We start from the raw sequence: 15,875 nt of genomic DNA on the forward strand, positions 1-15,875 counted from the left end.
AAAAATATGTACATAAGGGGCACCTGGGTGGCTCAGTCAGTTAGGCATCTGACTTCAGCTGAGGTCATGATTTCGTGGCTTGTGAGTTCGAGCCCCACACTGGGCTCTGTGCTGACAGCTCGGAGCAGGGAGTCTGCTTCAGATTCTGTGTCTCCCTCTCCCTCTGCCCCTCACCAATTCACACACACTCTCTCTCTCAAAAATAAATAAATGTAAAAAAAAACAGTTATCTTTTAAAAATATATGTACATAAAATCACAGAAAAAAAAAAAGACTGGAAGGAAATACACCAGAAGAGTGATAATACTTACTTTGGGGTGGTAGGGTCATGAATGATCTTAATTTTCCTCTATATACATCCTGAGAATATATTCTCTAATAAGAAAAACATTATTTAAAAATAAAGAAACTTGTCCTTGAAATTTCTGTAAGCTTAAAATTATTTCCAAATAAAGTTTTCAACCAGGGATATATGGGAAATCTCTCTGTACCTTCTGCTCAATTTTGCTGTGAACCTAAAACTTCTCTAAAAAATCTATTAAACAATTTTTTTTAAGTTTTTAAAAAAGTACTTACAGAAGGGGGGGTCATACAATAATACTGACAACCGTTATAATCACTGAAGTCTAATGATAAGAGGGTTCGTTTGAGTTTCCCACAACTTTTGGGCGTGTTTGAAAATTTTCCACAGTAAAAGGTAAATTAAGTAAACTAAAGCTCTGTGCCAAGACCCTCTCCAGCCTGGTCTGCCCAGTTCTCGGCCCAGAGCCTGCATTCTAGATGTCACCCGGTCCTGGGCACCGGAACCACTGGTCCCCCGGGACTGGCAGTCTCAGCTGTGAGTGTCTCAGGATCCCTGCTCAGCTGCAGAGATTCTCAGCTGACTCTTGCCAGCAGGAGTGGCCTGCACACTGGGCCCCAGGCTGTGGGCTCAGCACACAGCCCTGCTCCTCCTCAGTCCCTTCCCTTTCCCCATGGCAACAACACCAGCCTTGCCCCTAGCACACCAGAGGCATGCCCCTTCCTGCCTGTCTGCCCACCTGCCCACCCAGCCTATTGCAGGTCTCTCTGTCTTGTCACGGGTTCCCCTCTCTCATCCAAGTCAACGTGCACCCGTGTCTCACATCCTAAAAAAATAAACCCCTCACATGGTCTTGGTCTATGACCAAGCACTCTCCTTGGTCAATGACTCCTTCTCTCCTTCTTTCCTATTTCTGGAAAGGCTGGCCTACACTCAGGGTATTGGCATGTTGATGGTGGGGAACACAGGGCTGAAGCCCAGCCCGCATCCTCTGGCCAGGCCAGCGTGCTGGGATGAGGGGGTTAATCTGCCTGGAGGCAGGGGACCCCTTTCTGATTTGCACAAAGGTGCAGCCCTGCTTCCTCCCTGCCACACTGTGTTACCCCACTCTCTCCCAAAGCCTCTGGCTCCTGCCCCACCACCCACCTCTGCACCCTTGCAGAGGGTGCATCACTGGCCTCCCAAATGGCCACATCCCATGGCTCCTTCAGGGAATTTGGTTTTCTGAAGCATTTGCATGACTGGTTTTCCCCCTAAGTCTTTTCTGCCCCATTGGCTCCTGGGACCCAAATTTCTGGATCTTGTGCCTCAAAGACCACTCCCCTCAGTCTCTCATGAGCTCCTTTCTCCCTGAGGCCCCCTTGATAGTGCTTTCTCCTCACTCTGCACTCTCCCCAGGCTGTATCCCTGGCCTAATCTCTCTGCTCTATTCCAGCTGTCCATTGTCATGCCCACCTATAGGTGCCATTTTCTTTTCTTTTCTTTTTTTTTAGTAATCTCTACACCCAACATGGGGCTTGAACTCATGACCCTGAGATCGAGTCGCACACTCTACTGACTGAGCCAGTCAGGTGCCCCTTTCAACAGTGAACATGTTATCTTGTCCCTCGGACCCTCTCGGCCCCCTGTGTTCTTTTTCTGGGCAAAAGGTACCATCACCCAGCCAGTTTCCTGAGTCAGCCACAGTGGGGGTCACCCTTGCCTGCTCCCTTCTCTCAGTGCCCAATCCAATCACGGACGGGTGGCCAAGTTCTGCTGGCTCCTCCTGAGTCTCCCCCCTGCACCCCCACTGCCTTCCTTCATGCCCAACGATTGCAGTAATGGTCCTGCAGGTCTCCTCTCCATTAATCTACTCTCCTCAGGCTGCCAGAGTCCTGAGATGTAGGAACACTCATGTCATCCTTCTGCTCAAAATTCCCCCATGGCTCCTCATCCCAAAATAAAATCTCGGGGCGCCTGGGTGGTGCAGTCGGTTAAGCGTCCGACTTCAGCCAGGTCACGATCTTGCAGTCCGTGAGTTCGAGCCCCGCGTCAGGCTCTGGGCTGATGGCTCGGAGCCTGGAGCCTGTTTCCAATTCTGTGTCTTCCTCTCTCTCTGCCCCTCCCCCATTCATGCTCTCTCTCTGTCCCAAAAATAAAAAATAAAATAAAATAAATAAAATCTCAACTTACAACACAGCACATGAAGTCCTCCTCCCTAATTCATGCTCCACCTATACCAAGTGGCTCATGGTTCCCCAAACATGATGGGCTTTCTTGTGCCTCTTTATAAGATCCTCACTTGACCAGGCTTTTTCCACATGCCTGTTGTTCTGGCAAACCCCAACTCTCCTCATCTAAGGCACTGCCACCTCTGGGAAGTCTCCCTGATTTCCCTGGCAGACTTATGGGCTCTGTCCCCTAAGCTCCTATCACAGGTACTACAACTCTTATGCTATCTGCAAGTCCCCAGTGGCATGACCCAGGTCCTCTTGGAGTTGGACACACAATCTAGGCATGAAAGTCATGGTCTTTCTGACTTTGCTAATACTGTTCCCTCTGCTCATCCATAACCTGGACGTCCTCCAAACCCAGCTCACCTTTGCTCGTTTCCCAGGAAGCACTACCTGCTCTTCCTCAGCAATCACTCTCCCCCTTACACTTGGAATACCAGGCCTGGCAATGTCATCTTTATCTGCAGACCAGTGGCACTCAAACATTTTTATTTACCATGATCATAGAAAGACAGACATTTTCCATCATACGCTAGTACAAACATGCATTATAATATATGAAATATATAACTAAATGAAACAAAAATGTATTTACTACATGTAATATAATCTGATATCTTCTATTTCACTTGACTTCTTTTTCTTTTTTTTTAACGCTGGTAATGACACATGTAACTAAGTTCCACAAACCAGTCCCCACCTACCATCTGAAACCTCTGCTGCAGCCAGCAGGGATCACTCAGGGTTTCTAGCAGAGGAGCAATGTGATTAGAAGGATGGGTTAGAACAGTGCTTCTCAAGTGTTCTAAGGGGAAGGACTGATTTTCTAAGTTCCCAGTCTGCATGTACTTTATGTTTTAAAAGTACAATAAGAATGAGTTATTAGAAAACAAAGTAATGAAGAAACTTACAAAATGCAAGCCAATTCATTATCATTAGCTTTCAGTAGACACTGTGGAGTGGTGGCAAGAATGTGCTGGCTGGCAAACACCAGACGGGCCACAGGCTGAGGAGGCTTTGCCAGTACTTTTGATGCCCTGAAACCCTTGCCAAGTGGCTGGCCACACCTACCCTGCCGATCTCTGTCCTGAAGAGATTCCTATTTGCATAGTCTAAGGGGCTTTGCCAAGGAGAGATGTGCCACTGTGCAAGCTCCTGCCTTGTCAACAGAGCCTAGCTGCCTCAGTTTGCATCCTGACTCAGCCGCTAACTGGCTCTGGGCCTTGGATAAAGGACTTAACCTCTCCCAGAGTTGATTTCCTCCAGGATTGTCCTGGGAGATAAAATAGCAATCCTCACTGCAGGGCTTGGCCTATGGCCAAAATCTAGGTCACTCCCCCACCTTGTAACCCACATGGTTACAGTTCTGCCACTATGGTCATCCCCTGGCTTCCTGAGTCAGCCTCATCCTCCCAGGTCCCTTCTCTGTGTCCCTCACTGATCACTTGGGCCAAACCTTCACCCTGCCTCGGTTCCTCACTTGTCTGCCTCTCACTCTCAGGACACAGCTTGCAAACTACTTGGCAGAGGAAATAGTGAAGCCCAGCTGCCTCCCACCCCAGATTCTCCTCACCCCTGCATCCTTTCTCAGAACTCTCTACCCCTCCAGCCTAATCCCTGTACCTAAGCCTCACTTACCCATCCCTCCTCTCTCCATTGATGGAAGCGTCTTTCCATCGATGAGTCCCTCCCTCTTCTGGGAATCTTTCCAAAGAGTCCAATCTGGTCTCTGGTCTCTCCTCAGCCTAAGGCAATTTGCCCAGTGGTGTGCTGGTAAATATATAACAACAGGCCCTCTGGAGGAAAAAATGTAGGCACATATGAGTTTATTGTAAATTTTACTGACATAAAATGTTTAGCAATTTACAAGTAGTAGTAAAATATACAGTAGTCTATACTGTAAATCGCATATAGTAAATTGAATCTTACAGAATACTTTCACTGATTTTTACCAACCTGCTAAGTCCATAACTAACCTATAATTGTAATTGACAAATGAATATAGTTCTAACATGAATATTGGTTGATATTTTTGTTTGTGCCAACTTACTGGTTGAAACAATGAAAGTGAAACAATGAAGATACATGTTGTAACTTCACTCCTTTGTCAATGGTATAAGCAACTTCTTTACTGAATCAGGTAATATTTTTTGAATACTGGAAGAACATCTGCTCAATTTCTCTGTTCCATTCACAATGTAATAGCTACAGGCACAATATGTATATAAGTTCAATGTGCATATTAACATTTTCTCCATAATTTTAAGTCTAGACAGTCAACAAAACAATAAATCAAGCCCTGATGTTTGGTGTTTATCAATTTCCATGGTGCGAATATTCCTACCATGGCTGATTTCAAACTACCAACGTGATGCCTCTGAATGCAGAGTTAGGAAGAAAAACACAGTAACACAACATCATATAGTATATTCATAGATATAACAGATATAAATCATCTTAAAAGCATAAACAAAATACTCTGAAATCCTTAGAAGTGATGAGTTTCTGTTTTTAATATAATTTACTTAATTGTAATTTTATATAATTTAATTTTTTAAAAATAGCCAAATTTAACAATTGTCTCACAAAATTCCTTAATATTTAACTTCAGCTCTTAGGATCATCTAAGCACACTTGGATCTGACCCCATCCCTCCAGCTCTGCCTTGAACTCACAAAGCTCTCCAAACCTGATGGTCCCTTCCAATGTACATTTTTCATGTCTTTTTTTTTCAATATATGAAATTTATTGTCAAATTGGTTTCCATACAACACCCAGTGCTCATCCCAAAAGGTGCCCTCCTCAATACCCATCACCCACCCTCCCCTCCCTCCCACCCGCCATCAACCCTCAGTTTGTTCTCAGTTTTTAAGAGTCACATTTTTCATGTCTTATAAGCAAAACTGAACTCATTCTCCTGCTCTCAAATCTGCTCCTCTCCAGGCTGCCATTTTGGTGAGGGGCTTCACCACCCACACAGGAACTCAAGCCAGAAACCATGGAATCACCATCCCACAGCCCTCAAACCTCCTCTGACTGCAGGTCATGGCCATCTAAGCCCCACTGGAGTCTGCCCCTGATCTTTGTCCCTTGGCTTGCTGCTCTGCTCACACCCCCATCACCTTCTTCCCAGTCCCCCACGGCGTGGCACTGCCCGCTCCTGTCCATCTTCCTCATGGCATCAAAAGCACTCACTATGTCCTGCTCTGTTCTGTACTCAGCAAAGTCAGGCTTCCCAGAGCCCAACAGTCATTGCCCCTTGTCCCATCTCTCCAGATCCACCTCTGGCATATCCTGCATACTCAACTTCTGCCCTAGCTGCAGAACGAGCTGCAGTTCCCTTAATGCATACCACTCTCCCAAACCTCCATGCCTGGCACATACCATTCCGTGTCCTTGAAATTAAAATTCCTGCTTCACAAATTCTTAAGTCATTCTTTTGGACTCACCTCAAATATTATCTCCCTTGTGAGCACCCCCTACTCCAAGCAGAATTCATTCATTTGTTCACTAATGCATTCCTTCCTTACTAATTTTTATTTATCACTAACTATGCGCCAGATTCTACACTAGTTACTAAGGATGCAGAAATGAGCCAGGCTCTTGGAAAACTCTAATAGGAGAAATACAACTAAGGCAATCAGCCCCCTGATAGAGCTCTGTGGAGGGTTCTGGGGAAGAGCAGAAGGGGGACACCTTTACACAGGCTCCTGGGAGCTGTAGCCCTTGATCTGAGCTTTGTAGGCAGGAGTTAGCTAGGGGAGGAATGTGAGAGAGTGCTCCAGGAAGATGATGCAAAGGCCCTGAGGCATGAGAACGCAGGCCACTATATGTGATTCAGTTTGGCTAGCCTTCAAGGGTCAAGAGAAGACCATGAAGGAAGGCAAGACAAGATCTAGAAGAGTTTTAACTGGCACATGGAGAAAGCTTGATAAATAGTGATTCTGACAGTGATAAAGGCAATGGGGAGCAATGGAAGTCTTCCCAGTCTAGAATTACAGGCCTTTCAGAAGGATCGATTTGAGAAATATAAGGGAGAGATACAGGGTAAGAAGACGCTGGGTGAGAGAATTGGCCACTGGGTTCTCAGAGCAGCTGTGGTGGCAGTTTTCCTTGGAAGCCAAGATGACTGGACTGAGATGTGAGGAAGAAAAGGGGTGTTCTAGGTGAACATGGGGGATGGTGAAGTGGGATCATGAGTGAGGCACACAAAGAGATCCCACTTACCCATCAAGAGCCCAACCTGCAAACTTGCCTTTCCTTTCTTGTCACACTACCTTCCCTCAGTTTTTTTTAAATGTTTATTTATTTTGAGAGGGAGAGAGAGAGAGAGAGAGAGAGAGAAAGTGCACATGCATGAACGGGGAAGGGGCAGATAGAGAGAGAGAGAGATTCCAAGCAGGCTCCGTGTTGTCAGAGCACAGCCCTGAAGTGTAGCTCAATCTCACAAACTGTGAGATCTTGACCTGAGCCTAGATCAAGAGTCTGACACTTAACTGACTGAACCACCCAGTAGCCCCTTCCTTTAGGTTTTTAAAGGGGCCTTGCTCCCTTTAACAGAGGGTCTTTGACCATGCTGTTCCTCTCCATGAAGAGCTTCCCAGCCTCCTCCCCCATTCTTTAGGAAATTGGTAAGTTTGGAAAGCACCCAGAATTACTTGAGGAAAAGGATCTGTTTGCAGCAGATACATTTGAATTTGCCAAGAGACTTTACTACCAGTTTCACTCACTTAGAGACAGAAGCCAAGTCATGGTTTTCTCCCTGTGGCCCATGTCTTCATAAATAAAATTTGGGCCTTGTCCTTCACTGTGCATCACACAAAGCAAATGCCCAAAAATTATTTGCTGAATGAACAGTCAGATGAATGTAAGAGCCCGGCCAAGGCTGCATATATAATGTACCCCTAACCTTTTCCCCATGGTCAGCGAACTTGTTTTCTATTAGAATTTCCAGATGTTCTTAGGGCCACAGGCATATATGTTGGAGACTGCACACCTCAGGACACAAAGGGTTATACCTGTTTTTGCTCAGAAAGTAGAGGAAGTTGCTAAATGGACCAAAAGAAGAACAGCATGCTTGCTGCTCTCCATCTCTCCTCTGGTCCCCAGCTGTTGCCTCATGGAGGGTCAAAACAGGCCAGATAAAACCTGTCCGACTCATAGCTCCAAAATAACCGAGGTTCTGTCCCACCCAGCCCTGTTTCTCCCCACTCTGCGGCCCAGGGAGGCTCTGACCCAGGACTGCCCACCTCAGGCCTGCCCCATTCCTGCACCAAGTTCCCCAGATTTCTGTTTTGAGACTCTATTCTGATCTCTCATGAGATCCAAATCTGTGTTCACTTTTGGGTAGTGGGCCTGGTTTTCATCTTCTCTGACAAAAAGTCAGGTGTAAGTCAAGGAGGGATGGAAACCCATGATCCTCCCACCCCTGCTTCTCCACCCCCTAGCTTCTCAGAGGAGCTACAGTAGCGGCTGTCCTTAAAAGCCAGACTCAGCCCCACAGTACCTCCCTCTCTCCAATCTGATCTTGGTGATGTAGCAGTGTAGATGAGCAGTCTTCACCCTCATCCCAACCCCAGAAGGCAGAACCAGTCAGGACTCAACCCCAGAGCCAATGAGGTGGAGGTGGGAGCCCTCATGAAGGCCATGGGACCTGAAGGAGACTGATTCTCTTCCATAGAGCAGAGACCAAACAAGACCTATCCCTGGATATAGAACACATCCTTCCTGGAACCTGATACAGGGCCTTTGCCCAGAGGTGATTTTAGACCATTATGTATTGAATGTTCTCCAGAATTATTTGAGTGAATGAATGACTGATATTGACACTGAGTCAGGAAGCCATCAAAACCTGTATACTTCTGGGTTAAGAAAGGGGCAGTCATGCAGACCCCCTTCTCCCTCCAGGTTCAGAATGTCACAGTCAGTAAGATGGCATGACATCTCCTTCCCACATGGGCACAAGTTACCTCTTCCCCATACTTCATTCCCACTTTCCTCTTTGTCACTGTGCCCTGTGCAAAGCATACATGGAGAGCCCTAACCCAGATCAACCTATGTGAAACTGTCTGAGGACAGGAAGTCTAGAATACCTCCCATAAAACACACACACACACACACACACTCTCTCTCTCTCTCTCTCTCTCTCTCTCTCTCTCTCTGAAAAAGCACAAACTGGGCAAAAATCTGGGAATTCAATTTCAACAAATCATTTTTTTAAGTTATGGGATTTCCCAGTCTCTCAAAAGAAAATTACACCCCCAGACAAACATATATAAGTAAAAAACATAAAGACACTGGCAGCAAGCCAGTGGGTGGGAAATCACCAGCAAGGGGATCTCTGTTCCCCTTAGAGTTCTATAATTGTTCCAAAGCCATTGTTCCTACTCCTGCAACCAACCATACTGTAAGTTGTGTAAGACGCTGTCGAAAGAGCACAGGACTGAAAGGCAGGAACCTCAAGTTCCAAACCCACAACTGCCCCAAGTAGCTGTGTGACCTTAAATGAGCTCCTTAGCATCTCTGGGTTGTCCTATTTCCATCTATAAAATTACGGGTGTCCTTTAAATCTTCTGTCTTGGATTTCAACTATATTCACAGTTCCTGGCCCAGCGCCACCCAGGAAGCGGTTAACAAGTACAAATGAGGAGAAATGGTCCAACACGATTTTTGCATCAATATAACCCCAATATGAATTAAGATACCATTTCCCAACAAGTTCATCAGGGAAGTTGCACAGAAGGCATCTTTGGAAGGTCACAATGTCTTGGGATTTTCTCCTTTTCCATAGCCAATTTTTAGCCCATGGCATGAAAAAGAGAGAAGTAGGAGTAACTCTGTGGGGACAGTGAAGGGACTAACTTTACAGAACCACTAAGGCAGAGGCTTGCTTGTGTCAGTCTGAGCTGCACCACTCCAGGCCCTCTTGGACCTGTCTCTAGGTAATGAGCCCTAAATGTGGGTCCCTGCCGTTGAGTGGCGATGACAGTGTCATGTGTCTGCCCAGGGAGTGGATGTAAACCCAAACATCATCAACCCCACCCCAGCCCAGGCTAGGGTACTCTCAGACCACTTTTGCATGAACACAACTAGTGCCTGTCCCCAGCCACTGGAGAAGGGAAGACAGCCCTTTGCAGGGTTGGCATGCAGCCAGGGTCCTGGGCCTTAGTCCAGGTAGCGACCCCAAACTCAGAATACTTCCTCAGAATGCTTGCTCTCATCTCCAGAGAACCCTAGGGAGAGAGTCCTTGTGTTCCTCCCAACACTCTCTCCATCTCTTCAGCATCCAGGGAGACACAAGCACCTGGGAGTTGTTTGTTTCAGGGTGGGTTTTCCTAGGTTAGTTCTGAGGATGGTCACACAGTGTTCCCAGGACATTTGCCTTCTGGTCCCCTCTGCATCCCTGAGGGGACATAAGCCAGTGGGCTAGAAAGCTTGGCTTCAGAAGGACAGCTCTGCCCCTCACCTACCATGTGGCTGTGGGAAAGCTACTTGACCTCTGTTTCCTCTTTCATGAAATGAAAGTTATCTGGACTGAATGAGCACTCAGGCCAAGCCCAGAGCTAGCTCATATTTACTGTGATGATTACACAGAGCCACAAGAGAAACCCTCATAGATTAGACCAACAACAGGCCTCAGGGAAAATCCGTCAGCAATGCTGCTAAAGGGGTCCTGGTCAGGTCACACGATAGGGACTGGGAAAGGTCAAGAATGTCAAAATAAAAGAAAACCTTGCCCCCTCCCAGGAAGACTCTGGGATGGTGAGTGTCCAGAAAGCTCTAAAGCAGGGTGACTGCTTTAGAGCTTATGGAACCCATCCCCTCACTGCACAGCTGAGGAAATAGCCTCAGAGACAATGTATGGCATGCCTGAGGACCCACCACAGGTTTGTGACAGTATTTGGACAAGAGGACATATCTTCCAATTTCTTCTCAGTGTGGCCAGATTATTTTTTCAGACATTAATTTGTGTTTAGATGACTGCATTTTTTTCTTTTCCTTCTCATTGCAAGAAAGTCTTAGAAATGTCCTCTTTTGAGTTTCAGAACTAGACAGAAGTCACCCTGGGCCCTTTTCTCCTTTGCATCTATTTTCCTGAGCCTGAGTTTCTTGCAGACTCAGAGGAGTGTCTTGAAGGCCACCCTGGGAGGGAGAAAATGAAAGTAGAGAGGGAAGTGGGACCCTGAGGAGTAGGAAGAGAATCCAGACCAGTGCCCTGCACCTTCAAGAAGCAGTGGGCCTCAGAGGTGGGGAGGTAGGGTCCAGGGCACAAAGCCTCAGGCATGGCCTGAGGGCAGAGTCTGAGCCTCCCAGGCTACCTGGGCCCGTGAGACAGAGCACAGCCTATAGAAGTACCTCTTTCCTGGGCACTATGAGCCTCCTAGATTCTGAGGTGACCCTTATCAGGAAGGGGCCTATAATGATAGCAATAGAATTTCCTCCCCATCAATACAATTGGAGCTCAGGGTTAGAACTGAGTCAATCCCAAGAGCATTTCTTGTCCTTCTGGGATGGTGAATTGAGATTCATACTATCCACATAAGGCACTGCTCAGTCCCCTTCATGACATCATTCCCTATAACCGTATCACCCACCCGTATAGTGCTTTACAAAGTGCTTCACAACAGTCCATTCAGTCCCTGAGATCCTCACCATTAACCAGATGAAAAAGAGAGAGCCCAGAAAATGGACCAGATTTGCTCAAGTTCACATAGGTGGTAAAAGAACCAGGACAAAATCCCCATTCTCCTGACTACTGGACAGAGCTCTTTATGTCACTGCCTACCCAGTACTGCTCTTTGTACACAACTGGCCTCGGGTTACTAGCAGAGCTTGCTCTCTCAGAGAACACACCTCACTGTCACCCAGGTTCCATAGCTCAGGGCAGGCCTCTTCAGGAGAAACAAGGCCTGCAGGGAACATCCGGCAGTCCAACCCTTCCTGGGTGACACTGCCTTGGTGACTTTGCATGCAGTGATGACTTTCTAGATGCTTACCTGACATTGGCTGTATGTCAGCTTGAATTGAAGCTAAAAACTTAGACATTGACAAAACCCCCTATCAATGATTGGGAAATCAAAAACAAAAAGTATAAGTGATTACCAGACAGATGAAAAGAGTCTATAAACCCACTAGCCATTAAAAAATGCTCAACTTGGATGCCTGGGTGGCTCAGTCAGTTAAGCATCCAACTCTTGATTTTGGCTCAGGTCATGATCCCAGGGTTGTGGGATTGATCCCTATGTCAGTCTCTGTGATGAGCATGGAGCCTACTTGGGATTCATTCTCTCTCTCTCTCCCTCTCTCTCTCTCTCCCCCCACCTTGGCCCCTCTCTCTGGCTCACACTCTCTAAAAAAAAAATTTTTTTTTTTAATTATTAAAAACAATGCTCACTGGATGCCTGGGTGGCTCATTTGGTTATGCATCCAACCTAGGCTCAGGTCATGATCTCATGGTTTGTGAGATCGAGCCTCACATCAAGCTCTGTGCAAAGAGCACAGAGCCTGCTTTGGATCCTCTGTCTCCCTCTCCCTCTGCCCCTACCCTGCTCACACATGCTCACTCCCTCTCTCTCTCAAAAATAAACATTTAAAAAATGCTACCTTAAAAAATGGGCAGAAGACATGAAAAGACACTTTGCCAAATAAGACATCCAGATGGCCAACAGACACACGAAAAGATGCTCGGTATCACTCAGCATCAGGCAAATACAAATCAAAACCACAGTGAGATATCCCCTCACACTTGTCAGAATGGCTAAAATGAAAAACACAGGGGCGCCTGGGTGGCGCAGTCGGTTAAGCGTCCGACTTCAGCCAGGTCACGATCTCGCGGTCTGCGAGTTCGAGCCCCGCGTCAGGCTCTGGGCTGATGGCTCAGAGCCTGGAGCCTGTTTCCGATTCTGTGTCTCCCTCTCTCTCTGCCCCTCCCCCGTTCATGCTCTGTCTCTCTCTGTCCCAAAAAATAAATAAACTTTGAAAAAAAAATTTTAAAAAAAATAAATAAATAAAAAATAAAATGAAAAACACAAAAAATAACAAGTGTTGGTGAGGATGTAAAGAAAAAGGAACTCTCATGCACTGTTGGTAGAATGCAAACTGGTACAGCCACTGTGGAGAACAGTATGGAGGTTCCTCAAAAAGTTAAAAATAGAACTGCCCTATGATCCACTAATTACACACTGGGTATTTACCTGAAAAACACTAATTCAAAGGGATACATGCTGTTTATAAGCAGCATTATTTACAACAGCCAAATTATGGAAGTGGCCCAAGTGTCCATGGACAGATGAATGGATAAAGAAGATGAATGGATAAAGAATGGATAAAGAAGTGTAATATTATTCATCCATAAAAAAGAATGATATCTTGCCATTTTCCATAATGTGGATAAATCTAGAGGGTATAATTCTAAGTGAAATAAATCAGTCAGAGAAAAATAAATACCACAAGATTTCACTCATACGTGGAATTTAAGAAACAAATGAACAGGGGCACCTGCGTGGCTCAGCTGCTTGAGTGTCAACTCTTCATTTCAGCTCAGGTCATGATCTCACAGTTATGAGAGCAAACCTGCGTCCATCTGTGCTGGGCATGAAGCCTACTTGAGATTCTCTATGTTTCCCTCTGCTCTTCCCTCTGCTCCTCCCCCACATGTGTGCTCTCTTTCTCTCTCTCTCTCTCAACAAACAAAGAAACAAATGACCAAAGAAAAAAAGACAAACCAAAAACCAGACTCTTAACTCTAGAGAACAAGCTAATGGTTACCAGAGGAGAGGCGTGGGAGGGGATGGGTGAAATAGGTAAAGGGGATTAAGAGTACAATTATCTTGATGAGCACTGACTAACATATGAAATTGTTGAATCACTGTATTGTACACCTGAAACTAATATAACACTGTATGTTAACTATACTGAAATTAAAATTAAAAAAATTTTTTTTTCATTTTTTTTTAATGTTTATTTTTGAGAGAGAGAGACAGATCACGAGCAAGGGAGGGCAGAGGGAGAGGGAGACACAGAATCCAAAGCAGGCTTCAGGCTCTGAGTTGTCAGCACATAGCCTGATGCGGGGCTAGAACTCACAAACTGTGAGATCATGACCCGAGCTGAAGTTGCACACTTAACCGACTGAGCCACCTAAGCACCCTGAAAAAAATTTTTAATTAAAAAAAGAAAGAAAAAATCCAGAAAGAACAATATTTAAAATTTTTAAAAAATGTTTATTCATTTTTTGAGAGAGAGAGTGTGCGCACAAGTGGCGGGGGCAGAGAGAGAGGGAGACACAGTATCTGAAGCAGGCAGCACAAAGCCTGACACAGGGCTCAAACCCATAAATGGGGAGATCATGACCTGAGCTAAAGTCAGATGCTTAACCAACTGAGCCACCCAGGTGTCCCAGAAAAAAACAGTACTTGAAAAGTGACAGGGGCACCTGGCTGGCTCAGTGGGTAGAGCATGTGACTCTTGATCTTGGGGTCATGAGTTTGAGCCCCACTTGGGGGCTTACTCAAGAAAATAAATCTTTAAAAATGAATAAATTCATTAAAAATTAAAAAAAATAAAAAGAGTGACAAAACATTGTTTCTAAAACTGTATGCTTGTTTCTATAGCTGGCATCATAGCATTTACATTACATTTATCATTTATGAAGTTTTTTAACTTCCTGCATATATGATCTAATAAAATATTCATATACTTAAAAAAAGAAAAAAAGAAATGCCCACTAAATTCACACTATTATTGCTGCTGTAATACCTATTAGCTTGGCAAAGTCCTTCCCTTATACTACTGGTGGGAATATAAATTGATACAACCTTCCTACACAAACATCAAAAGCCTTGAAAGTATTCACATGCTCAAATACAACATGGTATCCCAGACTGGATCCTGGAATGGATAAAGGACATCAGTAAGAAAACTAATAAAAGTCAAACTCAGGGGGCACCTGGGTGGCTCAGTCGGTTAAGCATCTGATTCTGGGTTTCGGCTCATGTCATGATCTCATGGTTTGTGAGGTCAGGCTCTGCACTGACAGCAAGGAGCCTGCTTGGGATTCTCCCTCCCTTCTCTCTGCCCCTCCCCCACTGAAGCTTAGTTAATAGTAATGTACCAATGTTAACTTATTAGTTTTGATGAACATACTCTGTCCGGTTAGATAAGATATTAGCATTAGAGGAAGCTGTGTGAAGGGTATGTAGGAACTCTGTACTATCTTTGCAACTTTTCCATAAATCTAAAATTATTTCAAAACAAAAGGTTTATTTCTAAAATTTTTATAGATTCTTTTACCCGGAAATTTCAATTTCTAGGATTTTATCTCAAATCTTATCACAGATGTATGGAGCACCTGCTTGGCTCAGTCAGTAAAGCATGCAACTCTTGATCTTGGGGTCTAGGTTGGGGGCATAGAGCTTACCTAAAAAACAAACAAACAAACAAACAAACAAAACCCTTAAAAAAACCACAACACCTAGCACATTAAAAAAACACCTATAGGGGCGCCTGGGTGGCGCAGTCGGTTAAGCGTCCGACTTCAGCCAGGTCACGATCTCGCGGTCCGTGAGTTCGAGCCCCGCGTCGGGCTCTGGGCTGATGGCTCGGAGCCTGGAGCCTGTTTCTGATTCTGTGTCTCCCTCTCTCTCTGCCCCTCCCCCGTTCATGCTCTGTCTCTCTCTGTCCCAAAAATAAATAAACATTGAAAAAAATAAAAAATAAAAAAAAAAACACCTATTAAAAAAAACCCACAAAACTTATCAGAGATGTAGGTGGACATTTACATACAAAGATACTGCACAACCTGTGATAATCACAAAAATGTGGAAATTATCCACATGTCCAAGAATAGCAGGTTAATTAAATAAATTGTGATGCATCTAATGATGACAGAATGTGGTCAGAAACAATATTACAATATTTGTTGACATGAAAAATGCTTAGAATAGAAAGTAAAGTGAAAGAATTAAGACACAAAACTGTATCTATTTTAAGCTTAATACAATTTTTTAAATGATGTACATAAGCAAGATATGAAGAAATACACAATATATTAAAGGTAGTTATTAATGGGTTATATAGAGAATCTTATTTTCTTCTGAGTACATTTGTATATCTTGTAAATGTTCTACAATGAACATATATGGGGTTTTTGTTTGTTTTTTTGTTTCTTTTTATTTTTAGAGAGAGAGAAAGTGCAAGTGGGGGAGATGGGCAGAGAGAGAGAGTCTTAAGCAGGCTCCACACTCAGCACAGGGCTTGATTCCACAACCCTGGGATCATGACCTGAGCCGAAATCAAGAGTTGGACACTCAACTGACTGAGCCACCCAGGTGCCCCATGAACATATGTTTATAATCCAGGAA

At 44.9% G+C, this 15,875-nt stretch overlaps 1 long non-coding RNA gene across 13 annotated transcripts in view; it reads right to left on the reverse strand.

Moving 5' to 3' along the window:
- LOC125162307 (uncharacterized) overlaps positions 1-15,875 on the reverse strand; it is a 128,867-nt gene that overhangs the window by 26,224 nt on the left and 86,768 nt on the right. For 11 of the 13 annotated variants that reach the window (XR_007150968.1, XR_007150967.1, XR_007150976.1 and 8 more), the window contains one exon: positions 4,153-4,310. The exons of 1 other annotated variant lie outside the window; for it this stretch is intronic. This is a non-coding gene — a long non-coding RNA (uncharacterized LOC125162307). Of the gene's footprint in view, positions 1-311; positions 376-4,152; positions 4,311-15,875 lie in introns of all 13 variants that reach the window. One more of the 13 variants, XR_007150966.1, reaches the window with a different exon arrangement.

This window comes from Prionailurus viverrinus, chromosome A3, assembly GCF_022837055.1.
Source record: "Prionailurus viverrinus isolate Anna chromosome A3, UM_Priviv_1.0, whole genome shotgun sequence".
NCBI classification, from domain to species: domain Eukaryota; kingdom Metazoa; phylum Chordata; class Mammalia; order Carnivora; family Felidae; genus Prionailurus; species Prionailurus viverrinus.